Below are 24259 nucleotides of genomic sequence, written 5' to 3'. Positions count from 1 at the left end.
AAAAAAAAAAAAAAAAAAAAAAAAGTTGTTATTTGAGTTTTCTATTGCATGCACCTAACAGTCCCTAATGGTTACATGTGTTCTTTAAAGCTCTAGATTTGCCTGCACCTAGTTCAGTAAGCTGCGTGTATTAATTTGCTCAAACTGCTTTACAAAGTATCAGAAAACTGGGTGGATTAAAACAATAGAAACTTGTCTCACAATTCTGGAGGCTAGATGTCAGAAATCCATGTATCAGCAGGGCCATGGTTCCTCTGAGACTCTGGGGCAGAGGAGAAGGCAATGGGAAGACAGGGGCAAGAGACTGGAGCAATGCAGCTGGAAACCAAGAAGCTGAAAGAAGTAAGGAAGAATTCTCTACTAGTGCCTCCAGAGGGAGTGTGGCCCTGCAGAAACTTTGATCTAAGTAAGACTCTGGCCACTAAAACCCCAAGAGAATAAATTTTTGTTGTTTTAAGGCACCCAGTTTGAAGGAATTTGCTACAGTACCCTCAGGAAACTAACACAGAGCCTTTACATCAGCAGTTCCCTTTTCTTACCTATCTCCTATGTATTTTGCTGCCTGACTACATTCAGGTCTTACAGGTACTGTTTTATCACTACAAATTTCATCACCCGACACATCACATATCTCTGTGTTATTTTGTGTCTGCCCCTCTCATTAGAATTAAAGAAACAAGAAAGCTAGAACTTTCTTATCAGCAGCTTGCTGGAGGTTATCTATATTAGAGTAGACAGAATAAATATTTGATTGATCTAATGTGACTAATTAAAAGCTAATAAGTATTGATTGAACTAATGGAGTACTGTAAACAATAAACTGACCTTTAAATTTTGTGCTTTTAATTGATATGATTTGAATCATTAGAAAAGACAAGTCATGTGTTTCATAATTACATCTCAATTATTCTTTATGATGCTAGGGAATGTTATCATCAATCATATCAAAAACATGGGGAGATGAGAACACTACATTCTATTTATATTTTCACTTTCTAAGAAGCAGTTTCTTCAATCCACTCTTTACTAGAAAGAAATACTGAATTCAGGCAAACACATTTTTAAAAACATGGAGCACATGGAATTTTTAATAAACAAAATAAGCTAATGCTTATGAAACATATCAGCTATTATTTTTCCACATAAACAAATACACAAAAATAAATTTATTCACATCAGTGATGTTATTTACAATATACACATGTCCCTTCCTTTGCAGTCTCATTGATTTGTCAGCTAAGTTTAGATACTTGAAATGGCCTTGAGACATAACTTGGCAAAGAGTGGATAAAAGAGGAATGTCCAGAGAAAGAAGAGTTGTCAGCCAAAATGCTTCTAGTATCCTAAAAACAGGGCATCAGAGAATAGTCTTCTGAAAAAATAATAAATATGAATAAATGGTATTGAGTAGTCACATACATCTGTGGCAAGTGTATTTAAGTGAGAGAGTAAGATGCTTATGCTAAGGTGATGGATATCTAAAAAGAAAATAAATATTCTAAAATAATCCTGGCAAATATAGCTACAACTAAGGTGATTAATAACGTCATTGCCTTTGGCTTTTATATTACCCTGTGGATCTATTTATTAGGATTTAAATTTAAATCAGAGAGGTTGATGTTTAGGTAGCTTAGCATAAGTTTGTGGGAAATAAGAAAGAAATTAGGTGGCAAGAAGCAAGCCTATAATATCCCTCTCTACTTCTAATAAAATGTAAACTGTATTACAAGAAATGTAGAATTTAACTAAAAAATGTTTTATGTAAACAACTAAAATTATATCCTGACAGTGTCAAAATACTGTCATATTCCATGAGGTTTCCAAAGCCTCTTCTTTTTCTTAAGAAAAATAAGATGTTTTAGTTTTTGAAGTGTCCATGTATATATCTCACAAGAATCCTCTTTTTAAAAAATAGTTTTACACATTTTATGAAGTTGTATGTATGTGGGTGTCTCTGTCTCTGCAAGCTATGAGATTTAGGGCGAAAATGACTACTTGTTGATTTCTTAAAATACTTTAAGATGATTTTAATATAAAAAATTCACTTATGACTTTACAATTTACCTTACCATATTTTTATCAGTTTAAAAATGGGTAAATTTTTATCTTTCTAAAACAGAAGGCTTATTATATATAAAAAATCAACATTTTTGTAATAATTTTTCACACAAGTAGAAAACTTGTTATTCGAAGAAAACCATTTATAACTTTAAAATTGTATGTTAATATATTTTAATCAGATTTTTTTCTTAGTCTGAAGAACAAGAGTATATGAGTTTCATATATGAGCTAAAATATATTATTAAGACTAGCGATAGATAGATACATAGATATGACTATTTTGTACGCATTTGTGTTCACAAGCACACATACATACATATATCCACACAGTGAATGCCTTTTTAAATTCTCCCTTTCAAAATAGAAACTAGAATACTTTACGGTGAATTAGTACATACTATCAGAGACAACACTAAAGACAAAAATGTTGTCATGTCTGCTGTATGGGAGCCAGAGCTATTCAATTTTCCTTCAGGCTTCTTCTGCAAAAACTACCAAGAGTCTGCATTTGTATACCACTGGGGGTACTTCTTATGGTACATATTAATTTATATTGGCAGGAACTTTTGGAAGACAGCCATTTGCCAGCTTTCCAAGAACAGATTGTATAGTTACAAATGTTGCAGCAGTAGGCATGTATGAAAATGTTGAAATCATAAAAAATAAAAGTGGATTAACATTAGTTTCTTAGCATTAGTATGCAAATAATTGGGAGCTGATACAATTTTCAGATTACAACCTAATTTTACAGCTTACTTTAGCAAATTGGCTAAAATGAATAAATGTGCTAGTGCAGACATTTAAGTTTAAAATTTGCATCTAATAAATGACTGGCAAATAAAAGATGTCTATCCAAAAAATGGTATTGCTTGTGAAGAACCTTTGCTTGTTCAGTGATTCTCAATCTACCTGTATCAACGTATGTAAAACCGTTAATATATTTTCAGTGTCATTGGCAAGAATTCCATGAAACATTATTTCCATTCAGTGGTTCACAATGAAATGGTTTAAAACATGAATTTGGTGCCAGGGCGGAGGTGGGGGAAGAAAAAAAAAGAGATCTATGACCTGAATTGCACACACAAAGATATCATTTTAATAGAGTGTTTAAAAGCATTTTATTCAATCTCAATATTCCAAATTTGAAAGACAATTAATCTATTTCTGCTATTCATACTTCCCCATAACCCAGTTTAAGCCAGTTCCCATAAGAAATATTAACTCTCATTATTATTGAAAATTGCATTTTTTTTAAATTAACCCATTGATTTGCTAATTATATACCCTATATCTGGAAGATTCTACGATGAGTTTCAGTAGAGAACACTGGAAAATCTACGGGTGTATTTTAAATTCTGATTATTTTTGTCCATTGATATGATGATTACATTTTTAAATTATATTGTTTGATGAATATCATTTTATTGTAAAAAAATGTGAATGGTAAAATTGTAGCCATATTGCTTCTTTTAAAAAAAATACACAGGAAAAAATAATAGTCTTCAAAGCAGCAGTCACTCTGAAAAGCTTTTAATCCAATGATATCCTAGTCATTTATGGAGACTGTATTTGAATTATTTATTTATTTGTTTGTTTAAAGGTTCTGAGTGTGTTGCTATTATTTTTCCTTTGGAAGTGAATCTGATTTTTGAAAATAAAAATCCAGGATTTGAATAAGTACATGGTAAAAATAAATGATGCAAAGTATACAAACAAGTACTCTTGGAAATATCACTGTTCAGTATCCAGTAGGAGTGACGTTTGGGTCTATGACTAGAAATAAAAGTTATATGCCTTTAAACAACTTAATAAACTTTCAGGCTAGGCTTTTTTTCTGAGCATGAAGACAATTTATATAAATTTTGTCTTCTGTTATTAAAAGATAATTTAAAAATATTAAATTACTTATTGCATGTAAGATAAATTGTATTTTCATATCAACAAGTTAGATATGAAAATATTCTTTTAAAGACAAAAACTATAAATCTATGTACATCAATGTAACAAACTGTCTGTAGAGGAAATAGAGAATCTGAGCAGTTCTATATCTATTTAAACATTGAATTCAGCCCAGGCACGGTGGCTCACACCTGTAATCCCAGCACTTTGGGAGGCTGAGGCGGGTGGATCATGAGGTCAGGAGTTCAAGACCAGCCTGGCCAAGATTGTGAAACCTCGTCTCTACTAAAAATACAAAAATTAGCCTGGCTTGGTGGCAGGTGCATGTAATCCCAGCTACTCAGGAGGCTGAGGCAGAGAATTGCTTGAACCTGGGAGGCGTAGGTTGCAGTGAGCCGAGATCACGACACTGCACTCCAGCCTGGGTGACAGAGCGAGACTCCAAAAAAAAAGAATTCATAGTTAAAAATATCCTACTTCAGTTGAAGAAAAATATAGTTCAAATTCCACCCAATGTTTTTTTCTTTTTTTTTTTTTTTTTTTAACAAATGAGAGGTGGTAATAATTCCCAATCGTTTTATGAGGCTAGCACTGTTACCAAAGAACAGGCAAAGACATTGCAAAAAAAAAAAAAAAAAAAAAAAAAAAAAAAAAAAAAAAGAAAAACACAGACCAATGTCTTCTATGAGTATAGACCCTCAAAAACTTAAAATTTCAGCAGGTTGAATCGAATAATTTATAAAAAGTGTGATCCATGACAGCGTAGAGTTTATTCTCAAAATGCACAATTAGTATAAAAATGAAAAATCATTCAATATAATTTACACCATTAATGTGTTGAAAAATACAATTTGAACAGTTCTATAGATGAAGGAGAGCATTTGAAAGAATTCAACACACATTCACCATAAAATCTGCAGCAAACTAAAAGTTGAATGAAAATTTCTCAACTTGAAAAAGCATATTTATGAAAATCTAGAGCTAACCTTATATTAAACAACACAGACCTGAAAGTTTTATACAAATATAAAGAACAGGGCAAAATATTTGTTCACTACTTTTAATTAACATTATACTGTACATTTTAGTGCAATAAGAACATAAAAAAATTGAGTACTGGATAAAGAGAAAGAAATAAATTTGTTCCTTTTACTAAAGGGCATAATCATGTATGTAGAAAGATTGAAGGAATCCATAGTAAAGCTCCTAGAACTCATTAGCAAGTTTAGCAAATTTGTGCAATGTTCCAAAATAAAGTGTAGTTCTATATAACAGAAAATCATTGGAAAATAAAATTAAAATACACTGCATAATTAAAAAATTTAAATACACTATATATGCTACCTATACTACATACTATATATACTATATATGCTATATACTATATATTATGTATAGTATGTGTGTATATATACAAACAATGTGTATACATATATACGTATGTATATCAAATGGCTGCAAATATATTTTTAAAATTGTCACCTAACATTTTTAATTAGATGATTATGTTAAGAAAACTCTAATAAATCACGAAAAGTAGACTTAAAGCAATGCATTTTATATTTTGTATTATATATACTATACATTATATAGTATGTACAATGTATACTATATATTATATAGTGTATACAGTACATAAGTATAGACTATATATTTTATATAGTATATATACTATATAATATATAGTATTATAAATTATAAATTTATACTTATAAATTTATATACTTATATACTGTATACTTATACTTATAAATTTATATACTTATATACTGTATATACTATATAATATATAGTATGTAAGTATATATGTATATATCATATATAGTATATATACTATGTAATATATATTATATAGTATATACTTATATAATCTATATACTATATATACTATGTACTACATATGCCATATACTATATATACTATGTACTATATATTCTATATACTATATATACTATGTACTATATATTCTATATACTATATATTTATATACATAAAATGGCTGCAAATATATTTTTAAAATAGTCACCTAAGATTTTTAGTTAGATGGTTATGTTAAAAAAAACTCTAATAAATCATGAAAAGTAGGCTTAAAGCAAGACTAATTTTCTGAAAACAACCAACTAAAATGTAATTGACACCAAGAAAATGCTAAACTACAATCATTCAAATATTTTAGAGATTGAATAAAAATTTGTTGTTTCCAGTGAAAATTAAATGACACAAGAGAGGGTTCAATAAATAGAAATAGAGTATTTCAATATTGTGATGTGTGGTCAAAACCATGATACAAAATTCCTAAACATACATCCTTATATAAATAAATTTGAAACGTAGTGAAACTAATTATTGAATAAAACAGTTATTAGAATAACAATATTAATAATCTGTTACTAATTATTAAAGTAATTAGAAATTAAAACTTTAAGAATAAAGTAATAGAATTGTTGCATAAAACAAAGGGTTAGTTATTGCAAATAAGTCAATTTTTAAAAATTCTACATGTGATACAAGAAAAAATACATTATAGTCACCCGTTTGTACTAGCAAATAATGGATCTTATTCACTCTTTCTAACTTTTTTAATTATACATTTTAAAATGAATAAAAAGATATAATTGGATGTTTGTAACACAAAGGATAAATACTTGAGGTGATGGATACCCCATTTACCCTGATGTGTTTATTACTAATTGCATGCCTGTGTCAAAATATCTCATGTAACCCATAAATATATACACCTACTATGTACCCACAAAAGCTAAAAATACAAACAAAAATTTTAAAAAAGAATTTAAAAAGAAAAAATAGTGAAAACACAATATTCAGAAGTGTCAAAAATAAAATCAGAAAAAGTTAAAAAATGTGAAATTTTATTATGCACACAAAAGACTAGTTTGGAACCAGGAAATATGAAACCAAAAGTGGTAGGAGAAAACTCAGAGGTATGCCATTGCAGGCTGGTTTATAAAGCAAAAATGAAGAGGTGGTTTAATCTTTGTAATGATTGGTTACTACAGTGGTGGTTTTCAGATGGCAGAGGATGATTGGTTGAAACTAATCATTGCATACCACGTTTGGAAGGCAACTTAAGTTTCATTTATGATTATTAGGGACATTATGTGAATAACTTTGTATCACATAACTTTGATACAAAATGTCAGTATGTCTCATAATGGAGTTCATGGACTACTGATTTTTCCCAGGAGAGAGAGATAAAATAAAAAGAAAGAGAGGAGAGAGAAAGAGAGAGAGTGAGAAAGTGAAAATGAAAAAAAGAGACTTTTTTTTTTCATTCCATGGACAAAGAGGTTTGTGTTGTGTGGGATAAACAAAATTAAAGTGCTTTCTGTCTATGGAATTTGTCATGAGCTATGATTATGTTCCAAAACGTATTCAATTTTTCAGCCTCCCGAATTCCTTATTAATCCTTCTTCCAAAGTAGACCTCATGAGTTACATACAGAAAAAGGTCATCATTAATTCTCTATTTCTAAATTGCTTAATGGCTTCTTTCATCCAGTTTCCTTTTCTTGGCTTTTTTCTGAATTTCATGTCTTTTAGAAACTAACGTCCATCCAAAGCCCAAGTTAAATAGTATTCTCCCTTCACTTTGCCCTATTTCTCTCTTTCTTTCCTCCTACTCTCTTGCTTTTTCAATATTTTACATTGTCCCATCTTCAATTTTACCTTTACGGTGACCTTTTTATGTACAAAATATTTGAGTATCATTCAACTTTACTGTCTTTATGTCATCATCTTCTTTTTTATCATTGAACTCTGCCACGGGACATCCATGTGTGCGACTTTCACTTATTTATCACCTATTCACTCTTAACAACATAGTTTCCAATTTAATTCACAAAAATGATTTCATTTTAAATTAAAAAAAAATCACTCTCTCCCTATCATTCTTCATGAAAACAACGTGGACTCTGGGGCATATTGATTAGTATTCAAATCACAACTCTGGGACCATGGACAAGTTAGCATGTATAATACTTAGGTCCATTTCATCTGAAAGCTCTTTCTCTCGTATTATTATTTGATCAAAGATAGATGTAAACATGCCTGGTAAAGAGAATGCCTCATACTATTTTACTTTAATCACTCTGTACTTCCTCATTTCTGGACTTTGTTTTTGATTGTGAGCGTCTGAGATTCCCTTCTAACCTCACAATTCTGTCATTTTCTTTTTTAATTTATTAGACTATTTTAACCAGTGTTATTTACTGGCAAATTAGAATTCTAAGCAAGTCATGGGGTATAAAAAGTGGGGAGAAACCCGTTAAACCCAACAAGTGGCTTTAAGGAGAACAGAGAGAATATAGACCACCTGCAAAGAGATGGAGCTATATTATGTCAGGGTCAAAATAGAGTGCTTTGGGGAGAGGAAGCCATCCAGACAGGCATGGTAGAAACAAGATAATGGGAAATAAACCAGAAAAATCTGGTCCAAAAGCTATGCTAAATTTTACTGATGACCAAAAAACAAACAAACAAAAAAATGCAATTAAACATCCTGGTAGAGGTGATAATGAAGAACAACTATAGTTTAAATGCAGAAAGCCATGAGAAGCAAAAGAAGGAACAAAAAGCCGTATTTGGAGACTTAAGAAGAATTCCTTGAGAAAATGGAGTCCAAGCTCAAATCAGATGGCCTTTCTCTTAAAAGAGAAAGGATATAAAATTCTTTTGTAAGAAATGAGAATATGGCCTTGTGAGAATTTTGTATTTGAAGCATACAGGTGTTAAGTGAGAGAGGAAACAAAAGAGACAGGTTAGATCAATTGGCACAAGGTCATAATGGGCCTTTCTGAGCCATATTAATGCACTTGGATTTATCTCTAAGCAAAGAGATGACAGTTAAATCCATCTATTTTTATTAACATGTAAGTCATAGAAAATCTTAGGCACAAAATATATTTCCTGAAGTTTATAATTCATATGAATCAAATGAAACATCAGGCCATCTTATTTTCTGATGTTCATACCAGAAAACCTAAAAGTGTAGCGCATTGGACAGCTAGAAAAAACCCATAAATGATAATACTACGAATTCTGCACCAAACAAAGTGAAATGCCTGCTCTCTTCATATTTTGTAATAATGACACAGCACATCTTAATAAAATAAAAAAAAGAAAAGCAACTGTTAGGGGTAGTTATTTCAGGCTAAATATTATCAACCAATCTCAAATTCCGTTATGAGAAGGGCTGTAAAATACAAAATAAAAGCATTTTCTCCTTTACATTGAATTTTAATAACTATCACTTATCTGTATTTTCAACTCCTTCCCCAGATATCTTACTACAGCCTTCTAAAGTTTGAAAATGTTTTCTTAAATATTTCTGTCTCTGAAATTTCATGTCAATAATTTTTGATGAATGGAATTAAGTCCATTTTATTCCTAGATGTATTTTTTTAAAAAACATAACTGTCATGGTTATAAACATCTGTGTTTTCTGGCAGTGACCCAAAAATGCCAAGGGAAGTATACAAAATGCTGAGTAGATATTATGATTATATTAATACTATTTTGTATTTATTTGATTTTATTCACAAATAACATGCTACAATTTTTATGTTTATTGGCATTCTTTGTTTGTTTGTTTCTTTAATTCTTTGTCTATGTATTCAACCATTGCAGTTATCCATTCCTGATCTCATAACTTTTAATCATTGTTAGACACAGAGTAATGCAGTATGATGATAATTTCCTAACTTTAAATTTCCTGGCTTACTGAATTTCCTTTTATGTTTAAGAACAATAGTATTTTGCTTAATTCAATGCTTCCATTTAAAGAGTTAGAAAAACTGAGACATTTGTAATCTAGTCTTTTGAGGAACTTCGAACTCAACCTACTTCAAAAATAGCCACTGACTGAGGTCTGTGTGGAGAACCTAATTTGTATGAGTGAAGCACAACAGGAGATAGCAGCTAAATTTGTATGCAAGAGTCAGGATAAGAAGTATGACACTCACAGTGAAAGCACAAAACAGCAAGCCAACAGTTCAGGACTAGTCATTCAAATGGACTAAAGGTCAGCTCCTTTTGTCTACCTTTCTTACAGAGTTACTTAGAGGTGCGAGATGGAAGAAATGAATTTTTCATGAAATATACTGCCTGAGGAAAAGAAAAAAATAATGTCTATTCCATTATGTATACCCAGAGCAAAGTGTAAGGCTCGTGGAGTACAAAATGTCATAGGCAAAGCTTGACTCTTTTGTCCATCATACAGTTGGGTAAATGAAGCTTGGCAGTGACTAATAATGCATCAATTTCTCATGATCATAAATAAACCTGGATTATAAAGACACATGAGAAAACATCTATCTAAGCCCAGGAAATGATTCAGAATTCCCTGTATGAAGTAAAATCTAGGATGTTTTAATACTCAAGGAAATAATCAGATGTCTGTTTTAATGCTTAGAAAGTTTATAATTTTCTAATTTCTTCTATAAGATAGATAATTAAATTTGAATTTATAAGATATAAATAGAAGATAATTCAAAGAAGCTAATCAATAAATGTGTTCCTCATTTGCTGACCCTGCTTTAAGCAATTTCTGTGAGTCTGATTGTGATTTCTGTGTTCCTCTTAGGTGGGGGAGAAAAAATAAGAGTGGATAAAAGAAAGAAAGAAAACAGAGAAAGGTAGGAAAAAAAAAACAAAGGAAGGAAGAGAGAAAAGAGAAAGAGAGGGAGAGAACAAAGGGGAAAAACAAGATTGACTTTACAGTATGATATATACTATTATATATTGGTAAGCAATTGGAAAAATAAATATGTGTAAATATAATGGATTAATTGTATTTTAAACAATTACATTTAAATGTTACATATGTTTAAAATTTTAGAATTATTAATCTGACATAACTGTATATTTCTAGGTGTTATTTAAATAAATATAAATTTGTTCCAATTAACTTTTTGATAGATTAATCTACATTGACTCGTATCTTACATACCCATTTAACATTTTTTAGTTTTTTTCTTAAATCCTAATGTAAATGAACTCTTCTGTGAGTTGCTAGATTTTCTCAAATATTAAACTTTTTTATTCTTTTTTCTTTGTATCTCTTCCCTCTTCTGTCCTTCTTACTTTGTAAATAATTTTTCTACTTCATTCTTTTTTATTCTTTTACTTAATTATTTTTCTGTCTTTCTTATTTTCTTTCTTCTGATTACATGCAAAAGTGTACTTCTAGATCACCAGGTGAGATTTCAAATTTTCCAATTGGAGATCTTGTAGAATTTTTGCTTACAAGTTTTGTAAGCAATAATCTATATTAACAAAATGAAAAAGAGGTAAAATGATTAAAATGTCTACATAATTGCAGGTAATTAAATAGATAAATGAAGTTAATAGAAAAATAATTTGAAATAAAGAGCAGGTAAATTAAACATCACCTGTTTTTTACTAATTGCTATTGATTTTATTACCTAAAAAAGATGAGGAGCTGTAAACTTTGTTATTTTAGGGAGAACAATTGCCATGAATATAGGACACAGCTCTTTCATCTGAATTTGAATCCTTATTTTTTTTCTTTTTAAATTAGAGACAGTGTCTTGCTATGTTTGCCAGGCTGGACTCAAACTCCTGCGCTCGGGCTCCTGTCTTAGACCCTGTAGTAGCTAGGACTACAGGTGTTCACCACTGTAACTCTTATTTGAAGGAATTGCTTTAAGGATATAAGGTTAGGTTCCGTTTCAGGTAAATTCAACCATCTTACCATGAAAACAACAAACAAATATCCTGAGTTGGAAGTAGTGAAAAAGTTATGACTACCAAATATCAAATTATCATAATTAAAACAGGAACATGATATCAGATTACAGCAACTTTGATTCACTGTCAACCTTGTACCAGCCAAGAATGCAAAGGTACAGTTTCTGCATATTCTACAGCACCTGAGCCAGAAATTCCCCTAAGAGGTTTCTATACATATATTCAGTCCATTTAATAGTAAAGAATGAAATCTGAAGAAAATTACCTCAGTCTGAGAGTATAATTTACTTTGTACATATAGAGAAGTTATAAAGTCCCTGAATTTATGACATCGATGGTAAGAAGCCCATTTTTACCACCATTTCCACATTTCAAAAAAGGTAATCGCAATTGAAGTCCCCACTTTCCACTTTGTGTAATGTATATATCTCACCCATTCTGGTTTCTAGCTGATGGATCTGTAGGGAATACATTATGAAATATAAAATTGGACGCAGTTTTCCTATGAAGTTATAATTTTACTTCTATATAGAAAAAATAAATATGTGTGTGGTACTCTTATCCCACTTGTGCTGAGCAACTAATGTTAAAAATCTCGAGCATACAAAATTGGTTAAATCAGTGATTTGGTAGTTTTAACGTTTCTCTACGTCTAAAGTATTTTTTACTAGCTATATTCTTGATAATTTAAAAGTAGACATTAGGACTCTTCTAAAAATTATTGTCTTTTAAGAGTTTCTGTGGGTTAGAAACTATTTTTTGTTTTCTTATAATTCTTGAAAAAATATTAAACAATTTATCTCATAGAGTACTTTTATGAAACTAAAATTTTATGATTTTTATTTTTAAGGAAATGATTAACTTCATTGGTTAGACTACCATATTGCCTCTATAAGTCTATTACCTACATGAATACAAGGATCCTGCCTCCTTCTCTCTATCTCAGATCTACTGACAGCACCTGGCATAGAGTAGGGGCATCCATTCATAGAACACAAGAATACAGTGGTACTCTGCCAGTTTATATGTTTTCCTTTGTACCTTCAACAGTGAATAAGAATACAACTATTTAGCACACTTAATTTTGTGAGTGAGTTCATGAAATGCAACCTTTCATTCTCTTGTGTGTCTGTGTTGCTGGGAGACCTAGGTTATTGCCTACAATTTGTTTTTGTTCTGAATAAAGCTGCAGAAACCAAATCCAACAACTTTTGGCAAGGAAGCTTCCTTTTATCATGCACCACCCTCCCTTGGGACTTGGAGAGTCTTCTCTTCTTGGAAGGCCAATGCATTTGCAATTCTCTACACCTACTGTAGTCCCGTGAGAAATATGTTATTTTCCCAAATTTCAACAAAAAATTTGGATTGACATTTTATTTATTGACATTGACATTATTTTACACTTCTTCCAACTCTCCAGAAAATAAGAACTACTTGATGGCAGCAGTCCCACGATCACTGCTGCTTCTGTAAATAACTCTTTACAATAATTAACACAACTTAATCTGACTTTATCTAACGTATCTTATTTTTAGCTTTCTACTACAGTATTTATTTTGTATTTAACTGAGTATTTATTTGAAAAATAATCCTCAGTATGAAACATGGCTTAATGATTCCAGATATATCATCATCAAAACTAACTCATGGAACTTTATTCTTAACCTTTCAATATTTCACAGTTTTATTATAAAAGTAATAGTTTTGCCACTATAAGTAATGGTACTTTTTTATTAATAAATTACTGTGCACATGTGCTGCTAAATTTCTGCAACCCTAATTTATCTAGAACCACTTTTTTCTTTCTCTCATGCTACAGAGATAAAAAAAAAAAAGTTACTGATATATGGGGTTTCCCTAGTTAATACTCAAAACATTTTTTAAACCTTTTTAAAAAAATTATAGCATCATACAGTATAATTTCTTTACTAATGTACATATATCCCCAATCCCTACAGGAATTGGCAAATGTTTTCTGTCAAGGGCTAGATAGTAAATATTTTAGACTCGCAGGACATACAATCTCTGCCACAACTACCACTCAGCCTTTGGAGCCTGGAAGCAGCTACAAACAGTACATAAACAAATGTTCATGGTTGTTTATTACTATTTCTGGACACTTGTATTAGTTTGCTAGTGCTGCCGTAACAAAATACCATATACTGTGTGGTTTAAACATAGAACTTTATTTTTCTCACAATTTTGGAGGCTAGACGTCCAAAATCAAGGCGTCAGCAGCAGGGTGGATTTCTTCTGAGGCGTCTCTCCTTGGCTGTCAGGTGTGACTGCTTTTACTCTACGTCCTCACATGGTCTTTCCTTTATGTCCACGCATCTGTGGTGGTATCTCTTTGTATGTCCTAATTTTTTATTATAAAGACATCAGTCAGATTGGATTAGGGCCCATTCTAAGGCTTCATTTTAACTTAATCACCTTTGAAAGGCCTTTTCTCCAAAGCACATTCTATGGTACAGGGTTTAGAGCTTCACCTTATACATTATGGAGAAATAAACATTCAGCTCCGAACAACACTGATACTTGTTACCACTTAATTTGATGCAGACATATACCAATTAAATGCAAACCTTCTACTGATGAAGATATTCATATGATATTCCAGAATTACAAAGCTGTATCTGCTTTAAATATGTAGTACTTTTTATATAGAATGATATAATCTTCAAGACATTGGCCATAACATTCTTTCCATTTATATATATCTTTTATCATGTTGTGCTATAAGGATTCAACAATAATTAAAATATGATATCAGCTTTCTAAGTAGGAGAAACTGCCACAAACATATGTACGTTAATATCATAAGTGCAAATATAGATCTATAAAATGTTAAGACGCACATCAGAAACAAACAAACTGTAGGTCAGATCTGTGGAAAGTTGACTGAAGAGGTAACATTGGAGAAGAACTTTAAAATAAAAAGCATTCTGGTTCATCATGACAAAATGTACATACACTTTCATGTCTGTTGCCATTAACATTTCATGAGAAATAAAAAATAAAAATGTGATTAAACCAGTATGGAAAATATAAGAGGCGTGCTATAACTCCAAGAGAAAAAATATTCTTTGGAAGATACACTGCAAATGCCTGAGAAACCCACGACGCCAAGCCAGGAAAGCCCCGAAAAATGTAATGGGAAACTAAAAAACATTGTTGAAAGAAATGAAAGAAGACATAAATAAAGACATCCCATATTCAAAAATCATGAGAGACTTTATTATTTAGATGAAAATATTCTCCAAATTGATCTATAAATTCAACATAATCCCTGTCAAAACCCTAGCTAGCCTTTTTTTTTGGCAGAAATTGTTAAGCTGATCTGAAAATATGTAGGTACAATGGATTCAAAATAGTCAAAGAAATCTTGAAAAAGAACAATATTAGAAACTGACAATTCCCAATTCCAAAAGTTATCACAAAGCTACTGTTATCAACACAACATGATATGGGAATAAAGGTAGATGTATAGATCAATGGAATGAAATTGAGAGCCCAGATATTAATTAATTATACCATTAATTAATTAGGTTACTAATTAAATAGGTTACTAATTAATTAATTAGTAACCTAATTAGATTAATGGTTAATTGATTTTCACAAGGGTGCCAGGATAATCCAATGAAAAAGGAATGGTGCATGGACACCTGAATAACCATGTGCAACACAATAATGTTGACACGTCCCTTACATCCTGTAAAAAATTAATTCTAAATGGATCATAGATGTAATTATAAGAACTAAAACTGTAAAACTCTTAGAAGAATAAATAGAGTAAATCATTATGATTTTGGTTTACGGGATATTTTATACTACACCAAAAGTATACATGACTATGGGTAAACAGATCATTGTACTCCATCAACAATTTTTTTTTGAAATTGATAAATTTTACTGCCGAGTGATGGAAAGAGGCAAAAATGACAGAAACATAATTCATAGCTGCATTCCTTACAGTAAAGCCAAGCACAAATAGCTCTATTGCTTAGAATCATTGCATTTAAATATAGCAAGATCACATCTTTCATAGTCTTCTTATGGATGATAATAAGGCCACTATCAGGAAAGTGAAAAGACTATGCATGCAATGCGAGAAAACATTTGCAAATAGTATATCAGATAAGGAACTTGTGCCCCGAATATATAAAGAATTCTTAAAACTCAATATTAAAAATTAAAAATAAATTTGCCTGATTTCAAAGGGAGCAAAAATGCAAAGGATGTATTTCAACAGCTTTATTGATATATAATTACATGCTGTACAATTAACCCAAAGTATACAACTCAGTGGTTTTTAATATATACACAGATACGTGCAAGCATTACACAATTTTATAACATTTTCATCACCTCAAAATAAAACCCTGTAACCTTAGCTTTTAGCTCCTAATTCTCTACGTATGTATATTCTTAAGAAACAAAAGAATGTATATTCTCCAGAATATACATATTCCTCAAAGTATGTATATTCTTAAGAAACAAAAAACATAAATAAGCTGATCTTAGTAATTTTACTGTTATTCAAATTTTGAATTCATTCAGATATATAAATACATATGTATGTATATATACAAATAATATTAAACTGATATATAAATAATAAAACAACATCCAAATGGCATTATTTGAAATCAATGTTTTGAAATATAATAACAAAATTCTTAAAAAGAACGGACTTTGTTATGTTGATTGGAAATGTAAACATTAAGGCAGAATTATTTTAACCAAAATATATTTCCTAGAGCTGTTCATTGATATGTGCAAGAACAATGATACCTCAACAGCAATGAACAAACCGGGACCCTGTTGATTTTTTAAAATCTAATTTCAAATTTATTTTAGATTTAGGGAGTACACATGAAGATTTGTTACGTGAATGTATGGCATGATGTCGAGGTTTGGGGTACAGATTCTGTCATATAGGTAGAGACTATAGTACCTAATAAGTAGTTTTTCAACCTACGCCCCTCTTCCTCTCTCCCTCTTCTAGTATTCTGCTGTGGCTATTGTTACCATCTTTATGTCCATGTGTACTCAATGTTTAGCTCCCACTTGTAAGTGAGAACATGTGGTATTTGGTTTTCCATTGCTGAGTTTGATTTGATTTGGCTCTCAGCCTGAACATCATTAATGTATACCAATGCTACTGATTTTTCTATGTTGATTTTGTATCCTGAAACATTACTGAAGTCATTTATCAGTTTTAGGAGCCTTTGGCGGAGTTTTTAGAGTTTTATGAGTATAGGATCATATTGCCAATTAATAGAGAAAATGTTATTTCAGTAGTTTTATATTTGATAATGTGAATACAGGATAATATACCTTTTAAAAATAGACTCATGCTAAAGTATTAGTGATGAAGCATTATGATGTTAGTAATATTTTTCAAATCATTTTCTAACAAGTTCCAAATAAATAGTAAGTTACATATGTAATTGCCATGCTATTTATCCCTGTACATGAATGTGTATATTTGTATCTAACAGTACAGATAAAAATACATAAACATGGTGTTAATAATTATTAAATATTACATTTATTATATTATTATTTCCATGATTCTTCCTTGCTATTTTGCATAATAAATATTTTTGAGCAAATATTGGCAAATTAGTAAGTCATAGGAGTAGCTGTGCAATTTTTAAAATAGAAATGAAACAGAGCACTTATTTATATTGCAGTTAATCTAGTATTAATAATAAAAAGAGTAGAAATTTATTAATTAAAATACAAGTTTTATATAAGAGATGCTTTCAACAGAGACAAATTTTAAAGTGTTATTAAGGTTTATCAAAGTATGGATATTCACTGGAAATATTTCCTACTCCAAGAGTCAACTGAGGCAGTAAACAGGGTAAGTGGCTACATAAGGAAGTAGGAAGTTAGATCAAATCATATTTCTGACAACATGGCATGAAAATGCTTGTAAAAGACTGTGGCCACTTGCCTTTTCTTTCCACCTTTGTTCTACTATTTTTAAACTGTAGATCTTATCATCTTTTCTGAAAAATATAATATTAAAGTATTAAATCTTATTTGTTGCTTTAAAAAGTGAATGGGCTAAGTTGTTTTTTAAAAAGAGACAGACTGTTTTAAGAACTTCTGCACAGCAAAATAAACTATCATCGGAGTGAACAGGCAACCCACAGAATGGGAGAAAATTTTTGCAATCTATTCATCTGACAAAGAGCTAATATCCAGAATCTACAAAGATCGTAATCAAATTTACAAGAAAAGAAACAAACAACTCCATCAAGAAGTGGGCGAAGGATATGAACAGACACTTCTCAAAAGATGACTTTATGCTGCCAACAAACATTTGAAAAAAAAGTTCATTATCACTGATTATCAGAGAAATGCAAATCAAAACCACAATGAGATACCACCTCATTCCAGTTAGAATGGCAATCATTAAAATGTCAGGAAACAACAAATGCTGGAGAGGATGTGGAGAAATAGGAACACTTTTACACTGTTGGTGGGAGTGTCAATTAGTTCGACCATTGTGGAAGACAGTGTGGCGATTCCTCAAGGATCTAGAACCAGAAATACCATTTGACTCAAGAATTCCATTACTGGTTATATACCCAAAGGATTATAAATCATTTTACTATAAAGGCATATGCACACCTATGTTTATTGCGGCACTGTTCACAATAGCAAAGACTTGGAACCAATCCAAATGCCCATCAATGATAGACTGGATAAAGAAAATGTGGCCCATATACACCATGGAATACTATGCAGCCATAAAAAATGATGAGTTCATGTCCTTTTTAGGGACATGGATGAAGCTAGAAACCATCATTCTCAGCAAACTAACACAGGAACAGAAAACCAAACACCACATGTTCTCATAAGTGGGAGTTGAACAATGAGAACACATGGACACCGGGAGGGGAACATCATACACTGGGGCCTGTGTGGGGGTGGGGGGCATGGGGAGGGATAACATTAGGAGAAATACTTAATGTAGATGACCGGTTGGTGGGTGCAGCAAACCACCATGGCATGTGTATACCTATGTAACAAACCTGCACGTTCTGCACATGTATCCTAGAACTTAAAGTATAATAATAAAAAAAAAAACTTCATGAAGGCTGTTTACTAGAAGTGTGTATAAACAACATGATGATGATGCAAATAACAAAGACTCCCCTCTTTATTTGGCCTTATTAATATTCTATTGTGCATATATAGCACTATTTTTCATTCATTCATTTACTAACTGATAAATATCCAGGTTGATTCCACATCTTGGCTATTGTGAATACCAATTCAATAAACAGAGTGGGTACAGATACCTTTTTAACATGCTGATATCATATTTTTTTGTATATGTGTCCTGAAATAGGATTGCTGTATCATACAGTAGTGATTCTTTGAAGTTTTTGAGGACCCTTTATACAGTTTTCGATAATGGATGTGCTAACTTACATTCCTACCAACAGTTCACAAAGCTTCCTTTTTCTCCATATCGTCTCCAACATACGTTATCATTTGTCTTTTTGATAATAGCAATTTTAACAAGCAGGAGGTGGTATTTCATTGCAGTTTTCACTTGCATTTCCCTGATGAATAGAGATGTTGAGCGTGTATTCATATATTTTTTGGCTATTTAAATATTTTCTTTTGAGCAATGTCTATTCAGGTGTTTTGCCCATTTATTACATTTATTATTTCTATTTTTGCTATTTAGTTATTTCAGTTCCTTAAATATTTTGGATATTAATTCCTTATGAGATGTATGGTTTGCAAAAATTTTCTCTCATTACATAGGAGGCTCTTTACTCTGTTAATGTTTCCTTTGCTGTCCTTCTTAGTTTCATATAATCTGATTTATCTGTATTTGTTTTTGTTGTCTGTCTTTCAGAGGTCATAGCCAAAACATCATTGCCCAGACCAAAGCCAAGATCTATGTCCCTTATGATTTTTTTCTGGTGGTTTTAGAGTTTCAGGTCTTTTGTTTAAGTCTTTAATCGTTTCTGAGTTGATTTTTTAATATGGTGTGAAATAAAGATCCATTTTTATTCTTCCCAATGTGAATATTCAGGTTTTCCAACATCATTTATTGAAGAACTTGTTCTTTCCTAATTTTATGTCTTCGTTACTTTTGCTGAAGATTGATTGACTGTAAATATTTGGATTTATTTCTGACTCTCTTTATTCCATTGCCCTATGTGTCTGTTTTTATGCCAGTACCATGCTGCTTTGATTACTATAGCTTTGAAGTATGATTTGAAATCAGGTAGTGTGATGCCTCCAGCTTTATTCTTTTTGTCCAAAATCGTTTTGGATACTCCAGGTCTTTTGTGGTTTTGTGCAGATTTTAGAATTTTTTTTCTGTTTCTATGAAAATGTCACTGTAACTTTGTCATTGGGATTGCATTAAATATGCAGGCTGTTTTGGGTAGTATGGACATTTTATCAATATTAATTCTTCCAATTCATGCACATGGGATGTCTTTCCATTTGTTTGTGTCTCCGTTAATTTCTTTCATCAGTGATTTTCAGTTTTCTTTGCACAGATGCTTCACCTCCTTGGTTAAATTTATTTCTAAGTGTTTTGGGTTTTGTTGATGCTATTGTAACTAAGATTGCCTTCTTGATTTTTTGGATAGTTTGCTCTTAGTGTATAAAACTGCTATTAATTTTTATATGTTGATTTTGTGTGCTTAAACTTTACTGAATTTATTTGTTTTAATAGTTTTTTGATGGAGTCTTTAGGGTTTTCTATATATAAATTCATGTCATCTACAAACAGAGATAATTTTACTTCTCTCAAACCTGAATACTTTTTATCTCTGTTACCTACCTCCTATGGCTAGGAATTATAGTACTATATTGAATAGAAATGGCTTGAGTGGGCATCCTTGTTTTGTTTCTAATCTTAGAGTATAGGTTTATAGCTTTTCACTGTGCAATACCATATCAGCTGTTAACTTGTCCTATATGGCCTTTATTATATTGAGATATATTTCTTATATATATCTAACTTGTTAAAAGTTTTTTTAAATAAAAAGTGTTGAATTTTGTCAATTCCTTTTTCTGTATCTATTGAGATGATCATATGATTTGTATCCTTAATTTTATTAATGTGATGTATCACATTTATTCCTTTCATATGTTTGATTACTCTTGCATGCAGGAATAAATCCCATTTGATAATGGTGGATAATTATTTTAATGTGTTGTTGAATGTGGTTACCAGTATTGTGTTGAAGACTTTTGCACTTCTGTTCATCAGAAATATTAGACTTTAATTTTCTTTTTTTGTAGTATCCTTTTCTGGCTTTAGAAGTAGGGTAACGCTGATAATGTAAAATCACCTTGGAAGTATTGTCTCCTCTTCAATGTTTTGGAAATACTTAAGAAATATTAGTGTTCCTTCTTTTTTGAATGGTTGGCAGACTTCAGCAGTGAATCTTTCAGGTCCTGGGGTTCTGTTTTTGGCAGCTTTTGATTACTGATTCACTCTTTACTAGTTATTAGTCTGTCTAGATTTTCCTTTTTTTATTATTACTGTTACACTTTAAGTTTTAGGGTACATGTGCACAACGTGCAAGTTTGTTACATATGTATACATGTGCCATGCTGGTGTGCTGCACCCATTAACTCGTCATTTAACATTAGGTATATCTCCTAATGCAATCCCTCCCCCCAGCCCCCACCCCACAACAGGCCCCGGTGTGTGATGTTCCCCTTCCTGTGTCCATGTGTTCTCATTGTTCAATTCCCACCTATGAGTGAGAACATGAGGTGTTTGGTTTTTTGTCCTTGCAATAGTTTGCTCAGAATGATGGTTTCCAGCTTCATCCATGTGCCTACAAAGGACATGAACTCATCATTTTTTATGGCTGTATAGTATTTCATGGTGTATATGTGCCACATTTTCTTAATCCAGTCTATCATTGTTGGATATTTGGGCTGGTTCCAAGTCTTTGCTATTGTGAATAGTGCCACAATAAACATAATTGTGCATGTGTCTTTATAGCAGCATGAGCTAATATCCAGAATCTACAATGAACTCAAACAAATTTACAAGAAAAAAACAAACAACCCCATCAAAAAGTGGGCAAAGGATATGAACAGACACTTCTCAAAAGAAGACATTTATGCAGCCAAAAGACACATGAAAAAATGTTCATCATCACTGGCCATCAGAGAAATGCAAATCAAAACCACAATGAGATACCATCTCACACCAGTTAGAATGGCCATCATTGAAAAGTCAGGAAACAACAGGTGCCGGAGAGGATGTGGAGAAATAGGAATACTTTTACACTGTTGTTGGGACTGTAAACTAGTTCAACCACTGCGGAAGTCAATGTGGCGATTCCTCAGGGATCTAGAACTAGAAATACCATTTGACCCAGCCATCCCATTACTGGGTATATACCCAAAGGATTAGTCTGTCCAGATTTTCTAATTTTTCATGATTCAGCCTTGGTAAGGTGTATGTTTCTAGGAATGTATCCATTTCTTCTAGGTTATCTAATTTAACGGCTTATTACATGTGTGTAGGGGAGTGTACTATATATATAGTTCTCCATCCTTATCACCCTTATCTGCAGGGATTATGTTCCAGGCTCCTCAGTGGATGCCTGCGACTGTGGATCATATCAAACCCCATATGCTATGTTTTTTTTTCCTATAGAATAGTTGGCAGGGGACATATACAGTGTGGATACACTGTGTAAAGTTATCATTCATGACCCAGACAGGAGAGGGTGGGACCTCATGAGATTTTACCAGCTACCCAAATTGGTGCTCAATTTGAAACTTATAAATTGTTTATTTCTGAATTTTTTAAAATATTTTTAAATCATGGTTGACCAGATGCCTTATTCTCTTTAGTGTTGATGTAACAGAGCACTTGAGGCTAGGTAAATTACAAAAAAAGGGATCTACTTGGCTCACAATTCTGATGGCGGTAAAATCCAAGAGAATGGCACCAGTATCGGTTTTGCTTCCAATAAAAGCCTCATTCTGCATCACAACATGCAAGAGAGGCAGAAGGGGAACTGGTGTGTGCAAAGAGACCAAATAGGAGAGAGAGTCTGCTTTATAACAACCCACTGTCATGGTAACTAATTCAGTTTCAGGAGAGTGAGAACTCATTTACTACTACAAGACTATTTTAATGCCTTCATGAGGGAGGATCCTTCATGATCCAAACACCTCTTAAAGGCTGCACACACGTCCCAATACTGTTAGACTGGCAATTAAATTTCAACATGAGTTTTGGTGGGGAAAAACTGTATGCAAACCAAAGCACTGCCAGTAACTGTAGAAACACAGAAAGCAGAACTATAACTAATGGGGGAAAAATACAGACACATGCATACACAGTTAAATAGAATACTTCTCAGCTTTAAAAGAGAAGAAAACCCTATCATTTGCAAAAACATAGATAAAACTGGAGGACACTATATTGCATTTTTCTCAGTGACATAAGCCAGGCAGAGAAAGACAAATACTGCATAATCTCACATATGTGTGGAATTTGAAAAAGTCGGACTCATGGAAGATGAGAGTAGAACAGTAATTACTGGGGGTAAGGGTAGGGTAGGAGGAAGATCAGAGGAATGGAAAGATGTTGGTCAAAGTGTACTAAGTTTCAGAAAGAGAGAATAATTCCTGAAGATCTATTTTGTGCAGGGTGACTATTGTTATTAATAATGCATTATATTCTTGGGAATTGCTAAGCAAGTAGGTCTTTAATGTCCTCACCACAAAAAGCATAGCAAGTACATGAGATGATGGATGTTTACTAGCTTGAGTGAATCATTTAAAAACATTTACATATATCAAAAATACCATTATACGCCCTAAATATATATAAGTTTTTACAATTATACTTATACCTTAATAAAGCTGGGGTGGAGGGAACAATAAAACGATGTGAAAAAAATGTTTGGAAATTTTTATATGGAAAGTTTGTGTTTTGTCAAATTCATATGGCAAAGCCCTCACCCCCCGTGGGATGGTGTTTGAAAGGGGTCCTTGGGAGGTAGACAGGGTTGGATTAGGTCAAAATGTGGGAACTTTATAATGGGACCTTATTAATAAGAGGGAGAGAGGGAGAGAAAGATGATGTGGAACCTTGATCTTGAACTTCCCAGTCTCCACAACAGTGAGAAATAAATTTCTATTGTTTAAGATACTCAGACTATGGTATTTTTTTTAAATGTCAGCTCAACCTAATATAAAAATCAAGAATTGAAAATGTATATAATAGATAAAATTTATGATTAACATTACAAATAAGACAAAGAATGGCATTAGATAATGATACAAGGTAAGCATACTAACAGTATCAAACCCTTCAGCAACGAATTACATAAACTTTATTAGAAATTCTAAGAGAATTTGATACAAATGAAATTATTGAAGTGAGTGTAATATATCTCTTTAATAATAATAAATAGTAGGTAAGGCAGGAGCATAGGGCTTGGAGGCAGGGAAAATAAGGACCTCCTAGAATTAAATCAAACAGAAACACCAGCTATGACAGGAAATATCCTCTTCATTTACACAGGGTGTACAGCGAG

Source organism: Hylobates moloch, unplaced genomic scaffold (genome assembly GCF_009828535.3).
Source record: "Hylobates moloch isolate HMO894 unplaced genomic scaffold, HMol_V3 SCAFFOLD_4, whole genome shotgun sequence".
NCBI lineage: Eukaryota > Metazoa > Chordata > Mammalia > Primates > Hylobatidae > Hylobates > Hylobates moloch.
Note: the sequence above shows the minus strand (reverse complement) of the source record.